This window comes from Cryptomeria japonica, chromosome 9, assembly GCF_030272615.1.
Source record: "Cryptomeria japonica chromosome 9, Sugi_1.0, whole genome shotgun sequence".
In the NCBI taxonomy this organism is placed as follows: Eukaryota; Viridiplantae; Streptophyta; class Pinopsida; order Cupressales; family Cupressaceae; genus Cryptomeria; species Cryptomeria japonica.
The window spans coordinates 602,954,999-602,972,700 of NC_081413.1; positions in this window are offsets into that span (position 1 = coordinate 602,954,999).

Consider the following 17,702-nt stretch of genomic DNA (forward strand, 5'->3'; position numbering starts at 1 on the left):
TGGTTAGCACACATGCAAACCAAGTAGCAAATAATGTATTCACCCAAAGAAGCACAAACACCATAACATAAGAGATTTTGACGTGGAAACCCAAATGGGAAAAACCACGGTGAGATGAAACTCACAAGTAACTATCTGCAGAATAGGAACCAGACCGGTTAAGGTCATACAATGTTCTTTACCAGAACAGATCCTGTTAGGAATCTCAATCTCTGTTAGGAGATAAGTCTGATTAAAGACTACCTTGCTAGAGGATTTTAGATCCACATATATGAACCACCTTGTTAGAGGATTTACAAAAGGCTTTTTGGGCCTACCCGGTTAAGGGCTTCAAACTTATCGAAGATGTGACTAATCAACAAGTGAGTGATCTAGCAAATAGCACAAATTGCTTGGTTAGATCATTGATAGCTCATTTCTAATGCATTCTAGCATTACTTTAGTCTTCAACACAGTCACTCTCTGCCTCTTCTCGCAGACCTGAACTTCTCTTCTATATTCTCACTTACAGAAACTCTTCAACCACCTTAAACCCTAGCAATGACCTAAAACCCTAGACATGATGTCCTTATAAAGGAATCTGATTTCATGTCGGTCCAATAGGATTACAATACAATTTCCTAGGTTTAATGCATCTAGACATATTTGGTAACATGACACAAAAAGCATCGTTAAAGTGTCGGCACCACCAAACAATCGGTGGATGGTAACTCATCACAAAATGCCGGTTGGTAACTCATCACAGAGTATTACCGGTTCATACAGAATATCGATTGTCAATTTGACAAAATGAAGATTGGGAAATATGAGTTGTGCCGCTTCGTTCCTTCATACCGCTTGAGATCCTCGAACCACTTGGGGTCTTCATACCGCTTCAAATCGGTAAACACTTTTTGCAAAACACTGATAGTCTAAAAGACTATAATACATCATACTGATTGGAACAAACATTAGTTGAGATTTAACTCATACCTACAAAAAGTGATCTCAAATCAAGTGTGTGTCCATCAATGACAATCACAACATCAATCATCAAAAATGCCAACAGGAAAGTGAGAGAGACTTTAGAGAGATAGATCCTGAGTGAGAGGGAGGAAGGGATGGAAAGAGATGAAGAGACTAGAGAGAGAAAATCCCAAAAGAGAGGGAGGAAGGGATGGAAACAGAGGGAGAGACTAGAGGGAGAGAGAGGCCATGTGAGAGAGAGGGAGGGAGGAAGGGAGGTAGGAGTTGAGGGAAAGAGAGGGAGAGACCTGAGAGAGAGAGAGGGGTTTATGGAAAGAGAGGGAGAGACCAGATAGAGAGGTTGATACAAAGAGAGGGAGAAATTAGAGAGAGAGCCCATGTGAGAGAGAGGGAGGGAGGGATTGAGAGAGAGACCAAGCAAGAGAGAGGGAGGGAGGGGTTGAGAGAGAGAGAGAGCTGGGGGTTGAGGGAGAGACTAAAAAAAGAGAGCTCAAGTTTAGAGAGGGAGAGACCTGTGTGTGTGTGTGTGTGTGTGTGTGTGTGTGAGAGAGAGAGAGAGGAGGAATGCAAGGAAAGAGAGGGAGAGATCAGAGAGAGAGAATGTTTATACGAGCATGTTGATTACTAAAATTTGGCTGTCTAAAAATTATATGAATATTCTAAAAACTAAAATCTATATTATAACTCCTAGAGATATGAAACCACTCTCAAACATCCTGTCAATATGACTTATACTTAAATATTATATTGCACTAGAAAATAGAGAGAGGGAGAGAGACAGATTGAATTTTTTTTAATGTAATACATTTGGCATGCACCTTATTTGGCGTGTGCCATATTTGTTGCACACCAAATAAGGCACACAACAAATGCAATATTTGCAGTTTTTGAATTTGACGTATGCCAAAGTAACTGCCTTGGAAAACATCAAGCCTTAGGCTTGGATTTGCCTTGGGCATCCAACCCAAAGGCTTGGATGTCCTTCTCAAGTTTGAGATGTGTTTTTTACAAACATGTAAAGTTTTCGCACTTTTTTGTTCATGCTTTTCGTCAAGTTTGCGTGTGTATCAATAAAAACAAAAATAAACACCATAATAGTGTTAATCTCTCTCTTAGCTATCCAGCCATATAATTTGTAGTCACATAAATATGTCCATTTAATTAAATTAATATTTACTATTTATTTGATTAATAAACCTTCAATAATCAATTAATTAAATTAATATTTAATTAATTCATCCTCAACCATTCTCCTATTAATTAAATAAATTATTCAATTTATTTTCAATTAATTCATTAAACCAAATTCACAATCAATTAAATAAATAAATCATATTTATTTAATTTAAACCACTTTCTTCTTTTTAAATAATCAATATTTATTTAAATCACTAAACAAATCCCCCCCAGTTGCATTCTCCTACAAATGCAAGTTGCAACTACAATTAAAAAAAATTAATTTTATTTTAATTAAAATCCTATTTTCCCTCACCCACCAAACCCACTTGCAATCCTAAATCCCCTTCTAGACCCTTCTAACCACTTTCTAATCATTCCTAATTAGCCTAATCCATCTCCTAAATATTGTCACATTCCTAAGCAACTTGGGGTCACTTCTCGAAGACTCCAAAGTCTTTGAAAAGAATTTAATGCTTTATGTGCTCAACAAGCTAACCTCTAAAGTCTTCCAAACCACTAATGGCTCTTACTTGACCATTAATGGCTCTTACATAACCATTTGTGGTTAACTCAACTCACCCACATGGTTAGAGACTTTACCTCTAACTCAACCCTCATTTGACTCATGGGTCTCTTCAAGCATTTATTGCTTTGACCATAGTTATCCTCACTAACTCTTGCACAAGATTTTATCCATTGGACAAAGACATTATTTATTGGATAATGGCTTTATTCATTCAACTCAACATTAACCTTACCTCCCAAGTTAACCCTCAAGTCATGTCAAGCATTTAATGCTTATTGCCTCCCCTCTCAACCCATCGCTTGTTGACATTTGTCATCCTAGGATTGGATTGAAAGCCCTCACATGGATCATAGACCCATCAATCCTGGCCCTTGTTGAGGTTACTCAATCTCAACCATCCATTGCTCCATTTTACCTATAAATAGAGTTCATTTCTTCATAATCCAGATCCTGAAATCTTGTATGCATCTAATTTATAGTGAAATTTAGAGAGCATTTAGCATAATAATTTACATTTGTCTTTTTGGGCTAAAATTAACATTAGATAATTAGATAATATCTCATTTTAGTTTGTTCACATTTGCATTTTCATAAGCTTTCATTCTACAATCTTGAACCTCCATAAGACATCCATAAGACATCCATAATAGTGCAAAAAGCTACTGAGAGCTACACTCATTTGGGAACTTGGAGAGGAGAGGAACAAGGGAGGAGTAACTACAAACATGGTGGAGGGCATTTGGAGATGTTTTATTACATTTCTTAGTTTGGTTAAGCTTTCTATTTTGTGTTTTGTGTCTCTCTTGATATGCTTGCTTAGGATAGTCTTTGATTTGCGATTTCTAACACTAACACTTGGATTGTTTCTTGTGTGTTTGTGTATTTGTCTTCCTAACATCCTAACCATCCTTTTTGCAGAGCATCATTTGGTGAACACAACATGAATCGAACATGCAACCTTTTGATTATGTTTTTGAAAAACTACTAACTTTTTATGTTTTAATTGACACACAGGTCGCGCTTTAGCACCATTGTTCACGCTCTAGCGCCTTCAAAAGTTGGTGATTTAGCGCTATTGTTTGCAATAGTATCGCTATTGTCTCCCAACTGGTGCTACCGTCCAACTTATAGCGCTATTGACCATTAAATAACGCTAGTGTCTAGTTTTAGCGCTTTTAGCTCATTGTTTGACAGAATTTATTTTGTCTGATAGAGTCTTTTAGCACTTATGTCTCTTTTTATAGCGCTTTTGCACTTCTTTTAGCGTGGTTCTTTGTTATTTAGCGCTTTCATGTTAAATAGTGCTTATATTTTCACACAGAGTAGCACTATTGTAATAGAGAGCTGTAAAAAACTTTTTGGAACTGGAAATCAAAATCTAGGCTTGTAGAAGCCCACCAAAACTTCATTTTTCATTTTTACTAACTGTTTTTCTTTTGTGCAGGTTTTTAAATTAGATTAGGAAATAAATTTATCTTTTTACCAACTTTTCAAAGTTGGCTTAAAATGAATTCACTTTCTATTTTAGCTTAAATAAACTTCACATTTCCTTTTTGGGTATAAAATGAATCACATATTTTGTTTGGGCTTATAAAAAGAACTTCATTTGTCAAGTTAAAAAGGACCACAAATTCAAAACCCAACAAAATTTCTTTTTGCAAGTTAGGAACAATTTTTATTTGGTGCTTAAAATCAACAAGACAAATTTTATTTCTTGCATCAAATTAAAAATCACAATCAACACTTCGTTTTGGACAAGTTTAAAAAGAACAAACCATTTGTCCCTTCAAGTTCAAATCAATTTACTTCAAGCAAAACGTGTTTCAAATTCAGTTAACCAGGTTTTAAAGTTCCTAGATTACAAAAAAAATTGCCATTGAAGTTAAAAATAACACCATTTTTGTTGGAGCAACATCTCCAAATAGTTAGATCACATTGCTATAACTTGGTTAAAAAGAACAAATGTTTTTGGTGATTGGCACACTTGTGCAAAGTTTGTCGAGTGGTCCTACTTCTAACACACACTATCCTCTCCCTTGGCTTTCGTGGTCCTAGGTGCAAGAGAAAAGTGTTAGTAACACTCAAAATTTTAACTTTTTAAGAGAGGCCTGCCAAGAGACACATCACTCTTGGGAATGACCTCGCGCGGTAAATCCTTTGAGCTGCTATAGAAATCAGGTGTGAGCAAAAGTTGTAGCCTTGGGTATAACTATTCCTACAGTGTAACTTGTCAAAAGGACATATGGGCCCCACCATAAGTTACAAGTCTCTTAAGTGAGTCCCTGCAAAATGAACTTATGTCCAAAAACATCGAACATTACTAGACACCTTTTTATATAGAAACCCACCCATTCTATTGATTGAGGATATTTGTGATAAGTTCAATGCAAGAGCATAGATGGTTTTGCTCCCAAGATACTCACCATACATATTTCCTTGAATAGAAACAGGGCTTTTTGAAAGGCTACTTGTAGCTTGATAAAAGTGGTGACTCCCCCATCATAGAGATCATCTATATATTATGCTCACGCAAGACTTATTATATCACATCCTTACCTGCTATTGCAGGATTCATAAGGTATGTAGTACCAAAGTTGAAGAAATATCAAGATGTGGGCTGAAATTATCGCAACTGGTCATTTGACCTTAGGGATAAAGTGTGTTTGAAGTGTCTTCATTTTGTGTCAGACCAATGATAAATTGAGCCGACTTCAGGCTTTTGGAAAAACATACAAAAATATTTGAAAAGGGGTCAAAAAGTTCAAAGATTGGGTTGATTTAGACCCACACCTATTTGTGCCTTTTTGAGGCAACATTATTGTGCTTGTGTGCTTGCTCTATTTTCTTGTCAAAGAAACGCAAAACCAATTAAAAAACAAGTATTCATCCTACACAAATTTTCAATCCAACATTTGACAAACATCAAACAAAGTGCAAACAAGATATCAAATTATATGACTATTCTCCAAATCTTGAGAAAGAGGAATCTTTATCAATATATCAATTTGAAGAAAATACCATTGAGTTCAAAGGCTTTCATCAAAAGAAGGAAATTTTTCTATCTCAATAGACAAATTTTTATCTCACACAGAGCCTTCTTGCGTCATATGCATCTATATCTTCAAGGAAAATCCAACGAGTTTGATAGAAAGCCTTTGAACAACGGAGCTTTTACTCAGTATAAAGCTTTGAGTTATCATAAAAACAAAGGAGGCAAAACCAACCCTGCTTTCTTTCCAAACATTTGCATTACATATAACATAGCTCAGGAAGAACCACCAACCCCTGAGCAAGAAGAGGAAGAATTTGTCCCATTTGTAACACAAAGTTTTTATTGAAGTTCCCATTCTATCCACTCTCACATTCATACATCATCAATCCACTCAACTCTTGAAACATAAAAAGGTCTTGTCTTGAGTTCTTGTTAGATATTGCTTAAATCAAAACAACACATCACTTTTTAGAGTGTTTCTACATCTAGGATAAACTCATCCTAAGAGTCATTTCTACGCAGGTTAAACTAGTCTATGAGTGCATCCTCACATTACTAGGTAGCTTGGTTTGTAACACATCTCAGACCTTGTCATACCTCATCACATCAACATTGTTGACAACACAAAAAGCAATTCACACAAGGACTTTGGTAACATCAAACCTTCAGCGTTAGAGATCCATCTTCTAAACACCTCACAAAACATTCATCTCTCATTCCATCACCAACTCACAAACACTTTCACTAAACTTCAAAAACAACTTTCAAAACAAAATGGCTCACACCAGATCGAGAACAAGACAACTAGAGATTGAAGAGGAGGAACAAAACCCCAACAACTACCATGAGGCCATTGGAGGAGGTACAAATAATAAAGATCCTAGTACCCCAACACTTGAAGCAATAGAAAGAGCACAACACAACCCCATATTCAAAGAGCGCAACACAACCCCATATTCAATTGACTTTTCGATAAAATCCTCAAAAACAACGCAGATGCTCACTTTTTGAGACTTGCTCAAGAGGGAGCTAAATTAACCCTTGATTTTGATACCACTCAAATACGACAAGCATCAGAGAACCATAGCCATAACGAGGGTGGAAGAGGTCAAGATAACTTCAGATATGACCTTAATCAAGGAAAACCCCCACGTCCTCCTCCTAACGACGTAGACATGTTGAGGCAACAAGTCAAGAATCTAGCCCAACAACTCCACAGTGGTGTGAAAACTACCCGGTTTTCACTTAATGATATTTGTCCCTATCCCTTTGATAGGAATCTACACATGCCACCTTTTCCATGAGGGTTTGAAACACCTAAGTTTGAAAAGTATAGGGGAAAAGGAGACCCTAGAGATCATTTCAAGGAATTTCACTTAGCTTGCCTAGAAGTGGCATATGAAGACACATATCTAATGTGCCTATTTCCTCAAAGTTTTGGAGGGACGACCACACAATGGTTTTCCCGATTCCCAGGTGACATTACAACATTCGAAGAACTAGTCCAAAAGTTCATCCAACATTATTCACACAATATAGAACATGATGTTACCATGGCAGATCTGTGCAATACCAAACAAAGGCCAGGGGAGCTATTTTCAGCTTTCCTGCAAAGGTGGAGGCAACTATCTAGTAGATGTTCTCTTCATCTACTTGAACGAGAGCTAGTGGAAATATTTATTTCCAGCTTAAACGATGAAATGGAATTCTACCTAGACATGAAGGCCACAGAGTCCTTTGATGACATGATCACCCAGGGATTAAATGTGAACAAGCCCTTATCAAAAAGGGACTTATCAAGATATACACCAAATCAAAAGATGGTCCTCACCTGCATTTTAATAGTGATAAACCTAACTTATGGAATAAGAACAATAACATTGTCAATGATGGGGTCGTAGATGCAAGGACCATAAAAAGTGCACAACCTATGGTCCGATTTGCGGAGCAAAATCCCCCTCCTAAAAACAACACGGTTTCTCCTCCACAAAATCAAGGTCACAATGCATTGCAAGAGGAACCAAGACAACAACAACAAAATTATAAACCAAAACGTACATATAGACCCTTAGGGGAACCTATCGAAATAGTATTGCGTCAGTTGGTCTCTTCAAATCTGGTGACCTTACCAAAGACATCTAACTACGAACCTCAGGTCAAACCTCCATGGTGGAGAGATAATGAATATTGTGAATTCCACCAAGGGAAAGGGCATAAAATAAGTACCTTCCATAGACTAAAAGATCTTGTTCAAGATCTTATTGATCGAGGAGAGATTGAAATCAAAGGAAATGACCCAAAACCTCAAATAATGATCATCTCATGTTCAAGAATCCGCTTCTATCACAAGATCAAAGGGGTCCTTCCACTTCAGGGTGAAACACATATACAACTGATTATACGTGAGCGGCTTATAATTGTGAATCACCTATATGATGCCAATGAACAAATAGCAACCATCCATCAAAGATCCGAACCCTACCTACAATGTTGTCACACGATGCAGCAAAATCACCATTAAAGCAGCTCCACAAGGCACAACCTCCATCCCAAAGCAGTATAATCTTGTAGAGCAGTTAGATAAGGTGCCCACACTTATATCCATATTAGAGCTTTTGTGCCTATCCCCATCTCATAAAACAATCTTGGATCAAGCTCTCCAAGAAGCGACAGTCCTTGCCAATCTTAATAAGGATCAATTTCAAGCTATGGTTGGTAATCTGAGGTCATCACCATGTCTCACTTTCTCTGAAAGTGACAATACATCCTTCCAACAACCTCATAACACCTCACTCCACATTGAAGGATTTATCAACCAACACGGGATCAAGCGATTCTTGATTGACAATGGCGTTGGTCTGAATATATGTACATTACAGTTGGTCACAACATTGGGATATGCAATAGAATCAGTGGACCCTAAAAAAAGATAACCATAAAAGCCTATGATGATGCAGAGCGTTCTTCAAAAGGAGCAGTTGTGTTACCAATCCGAGTGGGCTCAGTGGTGAAGCACATCATCTACCAAGTTCTGGACCTTCCTCTGCGATATAATTTGTTGTTATGAAGACCTTGGATACACGCCATGCAAGTCGTGCCATCTACCTATCATCAGTGTATCAAGTTTCCCCATAACGATGTAGAAATCACAATCCTGTGCGATGCAAATCCATTTGCATAGTGTAACAATATTAACCATCAGCGAGAGATTACTGTTCCTAACAACAAAGAAGCTATCCCATCCACATCATAAATTGGTCTAGCCTCTCTTTCTAGCTCAAACACCCCTATACCAAATCAAGAGAAGTTGAAGATGAAAATGGCAGAGGAAGGACCTAGGGAATATAATCTAAGCCAACTCTTTTTTCTTGGGCAACTACCCACTTCCCCTAGAACTTATGGAAAACCTCAAAGGTTACTTCAACCACCACTGGTCAAGCCAGCATGCACTTTGGCGCCTTTTATCCTTGGAAAAAGTCAAGAAGAGGAGACCAGAGATGAGGACCTAACATAATAGATCTATAAAGACCCTATCACCACAGAAATCCCACAGGCTAAGCTTCCTACAGATCAATATGGAAAAGGACTTACCATTATGCAAAGAATGGGATATGATGGTCAGAGTGCTTTAGGACCTTGCAAGCAAGGATGACACAAGTCGTTGAAACCAGAATTAAAACCCAAAGATAGCACTGGCATAGGTTTTCAAAAGGAGGCTCTTCCTAAGCTCAGATTCAAGGGGAAACCCAACAAACCTCTATATCAACCTAATACTCTAAAGAGGCCACCCTTGATTATATCAGCAGCACCAAGAACCGCACCAACTACCCCAACAAGGCCGAGAATCCCATCAATATCATCCACAACACTACTCACACCGCTAAAAATACCTGCAAGACCCATTATTCCAATAGTAGCACCGATAATACTACCTGCAACACCAATCATCCCACCAATCAAACCAACAATCCCATCGATAACAACAACAATCGCACAAACCTCGTATCTCGATCAACAACATCAGTACCATCAACAACATCACCATCGGAAACAACAGTAGCGCCAACAATATTGATACTCACAGTAATGGCATCCCCAACACCAATAATCCTATCAGCAACACCATCAATCTCATCCATAAAAGTGCATAAACCCGTGACCAATGCACTATTCAATACAAAAGATATCCCAACATGGTACAGTAACTAGATGTTAGAAAGTGATTCGGAGACCGACTCTCATGAGTGGGAATTTGATTCAGTGAACCTAAATACTTCAGATGAGGAAGATACATTGCCTCCCTCACCCCATAAGGATATCCTAGTTTACGGGGAGGCATGGATTAAAACCTTTTGGGCTCCTGAGCCAAAAACACCTTCCACAGGTCGTACATCAAATCTGACACCAAAATCTAACAAGGAGAGTATCATCGATGAACTTCGCTAATCTATCTTAACCCTCACTGACACCTCCTCTGAACTTAACTTAATTGATGAGGTAATGCCCATTGTTTATCCTGAACTCATCAAATAGAACCAACATAATCCCCCATTCCTTGACCAATTCCAAAATGATGAGGCGATCATTGACTTTTTGGAACTATGGGATAACATACCAAGCGGGGATCACAAAGTTGGATTCACCATCGAACTTAATAGTGTAGCATACTTTGTGGTGGATGCTAAACCTTTTAGCTGCAAAAATATCATGATAAAACATGTATCTTCCAATGAAAACCACACTGTGGCACTGTTTGATCCCAAAAAAGTAAAAAGAAAGAGCATATCCAATGGTGAAAACCTCTCTAAGGTGCCTGAGGATGAAAGGTTTGACATCCTCCCCTCCAGTACAAATCAGGAATGATCAATGATCCTCATCGAGGAAACAAATGAATTCAATGTGGAAACCCTTGAGACTCCTCACCAAATACATCTGGCATCTCTTTTAACTCTAGAGGAACAGTCTAAATTTTTAAAATTCTTCCAGAAATGTCAGATCAACTTCACATGGTCATATGTAGACATGCCTGGTCTAGATCCTAATTTGGTCATGCATTCCCTCATTTTGGCAGAAGGAGCTAAGCCTGTCAAACAGAAGCTTCGCAAGATGCACTCCCAGATTGCAGTACTAGTCAAAGCAGAACTTAAGAAACTCTTGGATGTTGGTTTCATCTAACCAATCGATTATGTAGATTGGATCTCCAACATTGTACCTGTCAGCAAACCAAATGGGGGCATCCGTGTCTATACTGACTTCAAAGATTTTAACAAGGCCTATCCTAAGGATGACTTCCCCCTACCAAACATTGACATGATCGTGGACCTAACAACAGGACATGCCATGCTTTCTTCTATAGGTGGCATTTCAGGGTACAACCAGATAAAGATCGCACCAGAAGATCAACATAAAATCGCCTTCACATGCCCATGGGGAACATATTGTTGGAATGTGATGCCTTTTGGTCTAAATAATGCAGGGGCAACCTATCAAAGAGATATGACCACCATCTTTCATGATATGATGCATACCATAATGGAGGATTATGTCGATGACTTACTGGCAAAATCATTAACAAGAGAAGGTCATCTGGAAATATTAGATAAAATCTTTGACAGACTAGAAAAATATCATGTTCGATTCAATCCAAAGAAATGTGTCTTTGGAGTAACCTCAGGGAAGCTTCTAGGATACATTATCTCAAGCAAAGGCATTGAAGTAGATCTGGAAAAGGTCAAAGCAATCATGGACATGCCACCTCCCAAGAACATCAGTCAGTTAAGGACACTACAAGGGCAGCTAAAATCAATCTGAAGATTCATTGCACGACTGGCAAATAAGTGTCACCCCTTTAAACATTTGTTACACAAAAACATCCACCTTCAATGGGATGCTAGAGGCCAGCAAGCATTCCAGATGCTCAAGGATTATCTCATGAATACATCGTTGTTGATCCCACCAGATCCAAGTAGACCACTATTGCTCTATATTTTAGCTACAAATACGGCATTAGGAGTACTGTTGGCACAACACAATGCAGAAGGGAAAGAGCGTGTTGTATACTATATCTCTCGCACACTGGTCGACTATGAACTCAATTACACACCTATTGAGCGAGCTTGCCTAGTAGTTATTTTGGCAGCCACTAAACTGAGGCACTACATGTTGACGCATAAAGTACAACTCATTGCAAAGATCGATCCACTAAAGTACTTACTCAACAAAGTAGCATTGATAGGCCGCTTGGCCAAATGGGTGATGATTCTGAGTGAATTTGACATTGAGTATGTGGATCATAAGGCTATCAAGGGCCAAGTTATTGCAGATCAGTTGGCCAATGCACCCCTCATAGACGATCATCCTCTTGTTTCTAACTTCCCAGATGAAGAGATCTTCATGATCACAACAGCACAACCTTGGAAGTTATACTTTGATGGCTCATATACTAGACATGGCTCGGGGGTAGGCATTCTTTTTATTACACCTCAAGGTGACAGCATCCCAAAGTCATACAGGCTAACTTTTCCATGTACAAACAACATAGCAGAATATGAGGCCTTGATCACAGGACTCAGATTAGCCATACAATGGAAACTGAAAGAGCTACAGATATATGGCGACTCCCAACTAGTCATCTGACAAGTCATAGATGAGTATCAAACCAAGGATGATAAACTCATGTCGTACAAGAAAATGGTGGATATTTTAAAAGCATCATTTACAACTATCACCTTCGAGCAGATACCCAGATATCAAAATTGAGTTGCTGATGCCATGGCTACAATTGCATCTCTCTTAGATCTTCCAAATAATTCAACACGCTACGAGTTCTTGGTACAACATCTTTGGATTCCCGCTTATGATATCCCCGAATCCAAGATGATATGTCACCTTGTCGGTTCTGAATCCCCATGGTATGGTGAGTTCTACGCCTACCTACATGATAACACACTTCCTCCTAACCAATCCAATAACCAACGCAAAACCTTCATTCGCCAAACTGCTCGATACACCATCATTATTGAAACCCTATACCGACGCAGTCTTGATGGTACTCTTCTTCAATGTTTGGAACAGGATGAGACAACAAAGGCCTTGGAAGAGGTACATGAAGGAATTTGTGGGACTCACTCAAGTGGTCCTTCATTAGCAAAGAAGATCATGTGTGCTGGATACTATTGGCCATCCATGGAAAAAGACTCCTATTATTTTGTTAGAAAATGCAAGAAGTGCCAAGTTCACAGAGACTTGATACATGCACCAGCACAAGAATTGCAACCAATCACAACACCATGGCCCTTTTGTCAATGGGGACTTGACCTTGTGGGTAAAATCCATCCATCTTCATCCAACGGCCACAAACTTATCATTACCGCCACTGAATATACTTCACAAAGTGGATCGAAGTTGTTCCACTTACCCAAGTTACCAACAAGCATATCGCCTCATTCATCCTTAAATACACATCATTTGTTGGTATGGTGTACCCATGTCCATCATCACAGATAATAGACTTCCTTTCAAAAATCAGGATGGCTATGAGCCCTGTGAGAGGTTTCACATCCAACACCGCTTTTCCACTCCCTATTACCCACAAGGCAATGGTCAGGTCAAAGCATCACACAAGAACATATTGAGAATGCTCAAGAAGACAATCAACGATGTTTCTTGTGATGGGCATATTCAATTAAATCCAACACTATGGGCGTATCGAACTAGCATTCGAATCCCTATAGGTGCAACTCACTGGTCTATGGCCCAAAAGCCATTCTTCCTATCGAGGTTGAGATACCATCTCTATGGGTTTCTTTGCATAATCTGATAGATGATGAAGCATATCGAGTATCACGTCTTCAAGACTTGGAGCTACTTGATGAAAGGCGACAAGCTGCATACAACCAACTCAAGGCCTATCAATAGTGCATGAGCAGAAGCTATAATCATCGAGTTAGACCATGTACATTTGAGGTAGGTGATCTTGTTCTCAGGGAAAATCCTCAAAACCAACCAAATAGAGAACATCAAGGAAAGTTTGAATCTAATTGGCTGGGTCCATATGTTATCACTACGATATTTGGGTCTGAGGCATATCAGTTGGCTACTTCAGAAGGAGAACTGCTAGCAGATCCGATCAACAAAATGCACCTCAAACAGTTTCATACATAGTTGTACAGAGCATCAGGCTTCAGTACATACCAGAAAAACACCAAAACATTCAGATAAAAGTCCTCAAGAAAATCAAAATCAAAATCAAAATAATAAAGAGAAAAATCATGCATCCGAATGGTGAACAACCACTCTGGTGGCACCTTGGGTAAGTGCGATGGTGAAAACCTGGCAAACAGGCGCCACTCATAAAGGCTAAGGCTCCATTGTCTTTCAAACTTGTTGCGATCGCATTCATTGCATCCATTCATCCATTAGTCCAACCATGGCTTGTTATTGATCTGCAATCAGGGATAGTACTTCATGCGTCCTGCATCCTGCTTTTCATAGTCATATCTAAACTGGGGCCAATGCTCTTAATCTATTGATGGAAATGGATTCTAAATTGCTTATGATTCATCAAGTTCTTCATTCAAAACTGTCTCACAAAATTCAAAAATATTCAAAAAACACTCACAAAATTCAAACACATCGTAAAACATCAAAAATCAATCAAAAAAATAGCAAACACATAAAATCCTTTGTACATACACATCGCAAACAGAAACCAAACAAACATTTTTCACTACCCAAACAATGATCATTTATCAAATCAACCACACAATCAACGCAGGTACACACAATTCTCTTAAACAAGGATGCATCCTTCCTTACCAAAACAAAGACATGATAACATTTTCTTTGACAATAATTTTTTTTTTAAGCTATCAAGTACTTGGTCAGTTTGATAAGTTATTTATTCATTTATATCAGGTTCCTACACTACTTCGGGATATCCACAAGTGATTAGAGTAGTCGGGATGGTTCCTAAGTATCATTTGTTTATTGTCTGCAAATTGTTCCAATGAAGTTCTAGGGCATGTACTAAGGGTGTCTACGTGGGAAGTTCACTAAGCTGCGTGATCATATGTGAAAATATAGTCATGGATCACTATGGCTTACTGACTACAATGTATACCTCAACCATCTACACATGAACCAAAATGGAGGGTCCATATTCTTTTATCTATACTACTTTCTTACAGGTACATGCTCCAAACTTGATTCCTATTGCCTCGTCCAAGATTGATACTACCATTTCTCAGTGATGAAAAATAAAGCTCTATGGATCGTCATTCCATCTCATCTATTTATATTGCATTCTGTTGCATATCGCCCATCCAATTATCATTCATTAATCATATTTTGTATGCAAATGTGAACAAGTTAAAATACGAGAGGTTATTTAATATAAATTGATCTTGGATACAATCATAATGGAGTTCTCTGATACATCATCTTTGCATCATGCAAATTCTCACCAACTTGCATTCATATATCATGAATGCATGGCATTATCATTCCATTACATTTAGTGGCATTTCAATGCATCTAGTTCATTATCATTTACTTGCATGTCGGTTCATTACATCCATTTTAGGTACTCATTTAAGTGCATCTAATATCATTTAGTTGCATTCATTATCATCATTGCATCATTTCATCATTGCAATAAGGGCATTTTAGATTCATTTGGATAAATTTTCAATCATTTTATTTACTTCCATTGTTAGACATTAACGTACATTCATTTAGTCATCTAGGTACAATTAGTTGTATCTTAAATCATTAAATATCATTCATCATCATTTAAGTTTGTTTAAAGTACATTCATTTAGATTCATTTAGTTGCATTCATTTGTATTTATTTATCTATTAGTCAAATACATTCATCTATCCATCCAGTGTATTCTTATACTCATTCATTTTCATTCTCATCTTAAAGTTTCACCAGGATTCATTAAGATGCATCTATTTTCCTTTTAAAAAGCATTAAGGTGCAGTTACTCATTTTCCATTAGATACATTTGTTTTATTAGCTTGCATTTAAAATCATGATCATGTGTTTAGATTCATTTTCACATTTTCGATCATTTCCATCATTTAGTTGCTTACTTACATACATGTTAGGAATCATTTAAACATGCATTTATTCCTAAAACAGTACATTCTAATCATTAGTTGCATTCATCTAGAAACATACATTCCATATGCATTAACACGTGTTCATCCATTTACAACACATTCATCTTGAAAACATACATAAATACATTCATCTAGATTCATATTAAACACATGCATCATTTACTCATATCATCAAATCATCATTATCTTCAAAACATACATCATTATCATTACATCATATGCATAGCAAAATATGAAATCATCCATAAAATATACACATGTCACCTACATACACATATTCGCAGTATCCATCCAGTAACCTGCATACACATGTTAGCAACTCATCCATAAAACATGCATATAGAAATCATCTCATCGACATATGCATATAGCAAGTAAAAACATCTCATATAAAAGAATAAACTCATAATCATCATCTTGCATGAACCCATACATATCATCAATATGCATATCATCACAAAATATGGGATCTCCTCATATATCACTTCATATACCATCTCGCAAAAACATACATGTATCAGAGTACAATGATGTCAAAAAATATATCGGTTACCAAGAGCCATCCAAGTCATAGTCCAAAAAAGACAATGTCACAAGTACATAAGTGCTCTCAAATGGCACTCTGGCTAGATGTTGCACCACCATCACCCCCTACACCACCACTACCCCCTGCTCCACCCGCACTATCTCATCATGGAGGACCCATAACACCACCACTGCTCTGCATCCTCTAAGACCACTCTAATCTTGCTTGACGCATCTGTGAATAACTCAGTGCCCGCTAACTAGATGGCACCACCTACTCATATAAACCTCGCCAGTAGTCAATCTCTCCCCCTACCCGCTGGAGTGCACTCAATAACACATCCGACGGACCATGTCCCTGTGCTCCCTCCAAGACCCGAACTCTCTCCCGCAGCTAGATCACCCTATACACAACATCATCCCACTCTCACCTCACTACTATCAACTCTGACTCTCGTGCAAACAACTTAACATCTCTAGCTGCAACCTCTGCCTCCATCTCCTCCATCTTGCCTGGGCTACTGTAAGACGAGTCTGCAAATATACTATCATATGCTCTCGCAGGTCTCCTCCTCCCATCCTCATAGGATCCTCTCCACCTGTAGCTCCCTCTCCTCCACCTGTAGCTCCCTCTCCCATCTCCATAGGTGCCTCTCCCTCCTCGAAATCCCTGCCGCCTACTCTGACTACTCCCTGAATCAAAGGACCCTGTGAGAGTCGCAATGGCTACCCGCCCCTCCCTCTCCTCTGTAGTCGACCTCCTCCACCACCTTCACCTCCAAATCCACCCCCTCCACCCCCTCCTGCTCCCCCAAAGCCTCCTCCACCATCCCCTCCTCCTCCATCACCTCTATCTCCTCCTCCTCCATCACCTCTACCTCCTCCTCCTACTCCTCTGCCTGCTCTCCTCCTTTGTCGTTGTCTCCTATCATCCTCAAAAGATGGTACTGACTCAGTTGGATCTGAAAGGTGCGAAATAGGATGCGCGGCACAATACTGCGTATACTCCTCTGTCACTCCTGCATCCACAATCCCTGGCCTCATATGCCATGGTCTCGCCTATAAGGTCCAGAAATCGGCTAAGGTTTGATCATACGGTACTACTGGCCCCCACTGGAATCTCTCTCGTACCGCCCATGCATATTCCCCTGATCCCCTCGGCAAATCCTGCCTCTACCTGAACTGTCTCATCACTCTACCTGGTACCTGTCTCTCTACATTGTAGGATGTCCTACCAATCAAAAACCATGTCATAAAAACATACGGCAAGGCCTCTGCATCATCCTCCCAAGGCTCACACTCAATATATAGCCTCCATATCAATGTATCCAAATCATCTAATGCCCGCCGCCACCACTCCAACTTCCCCAAGTGGGGCTGACTCAT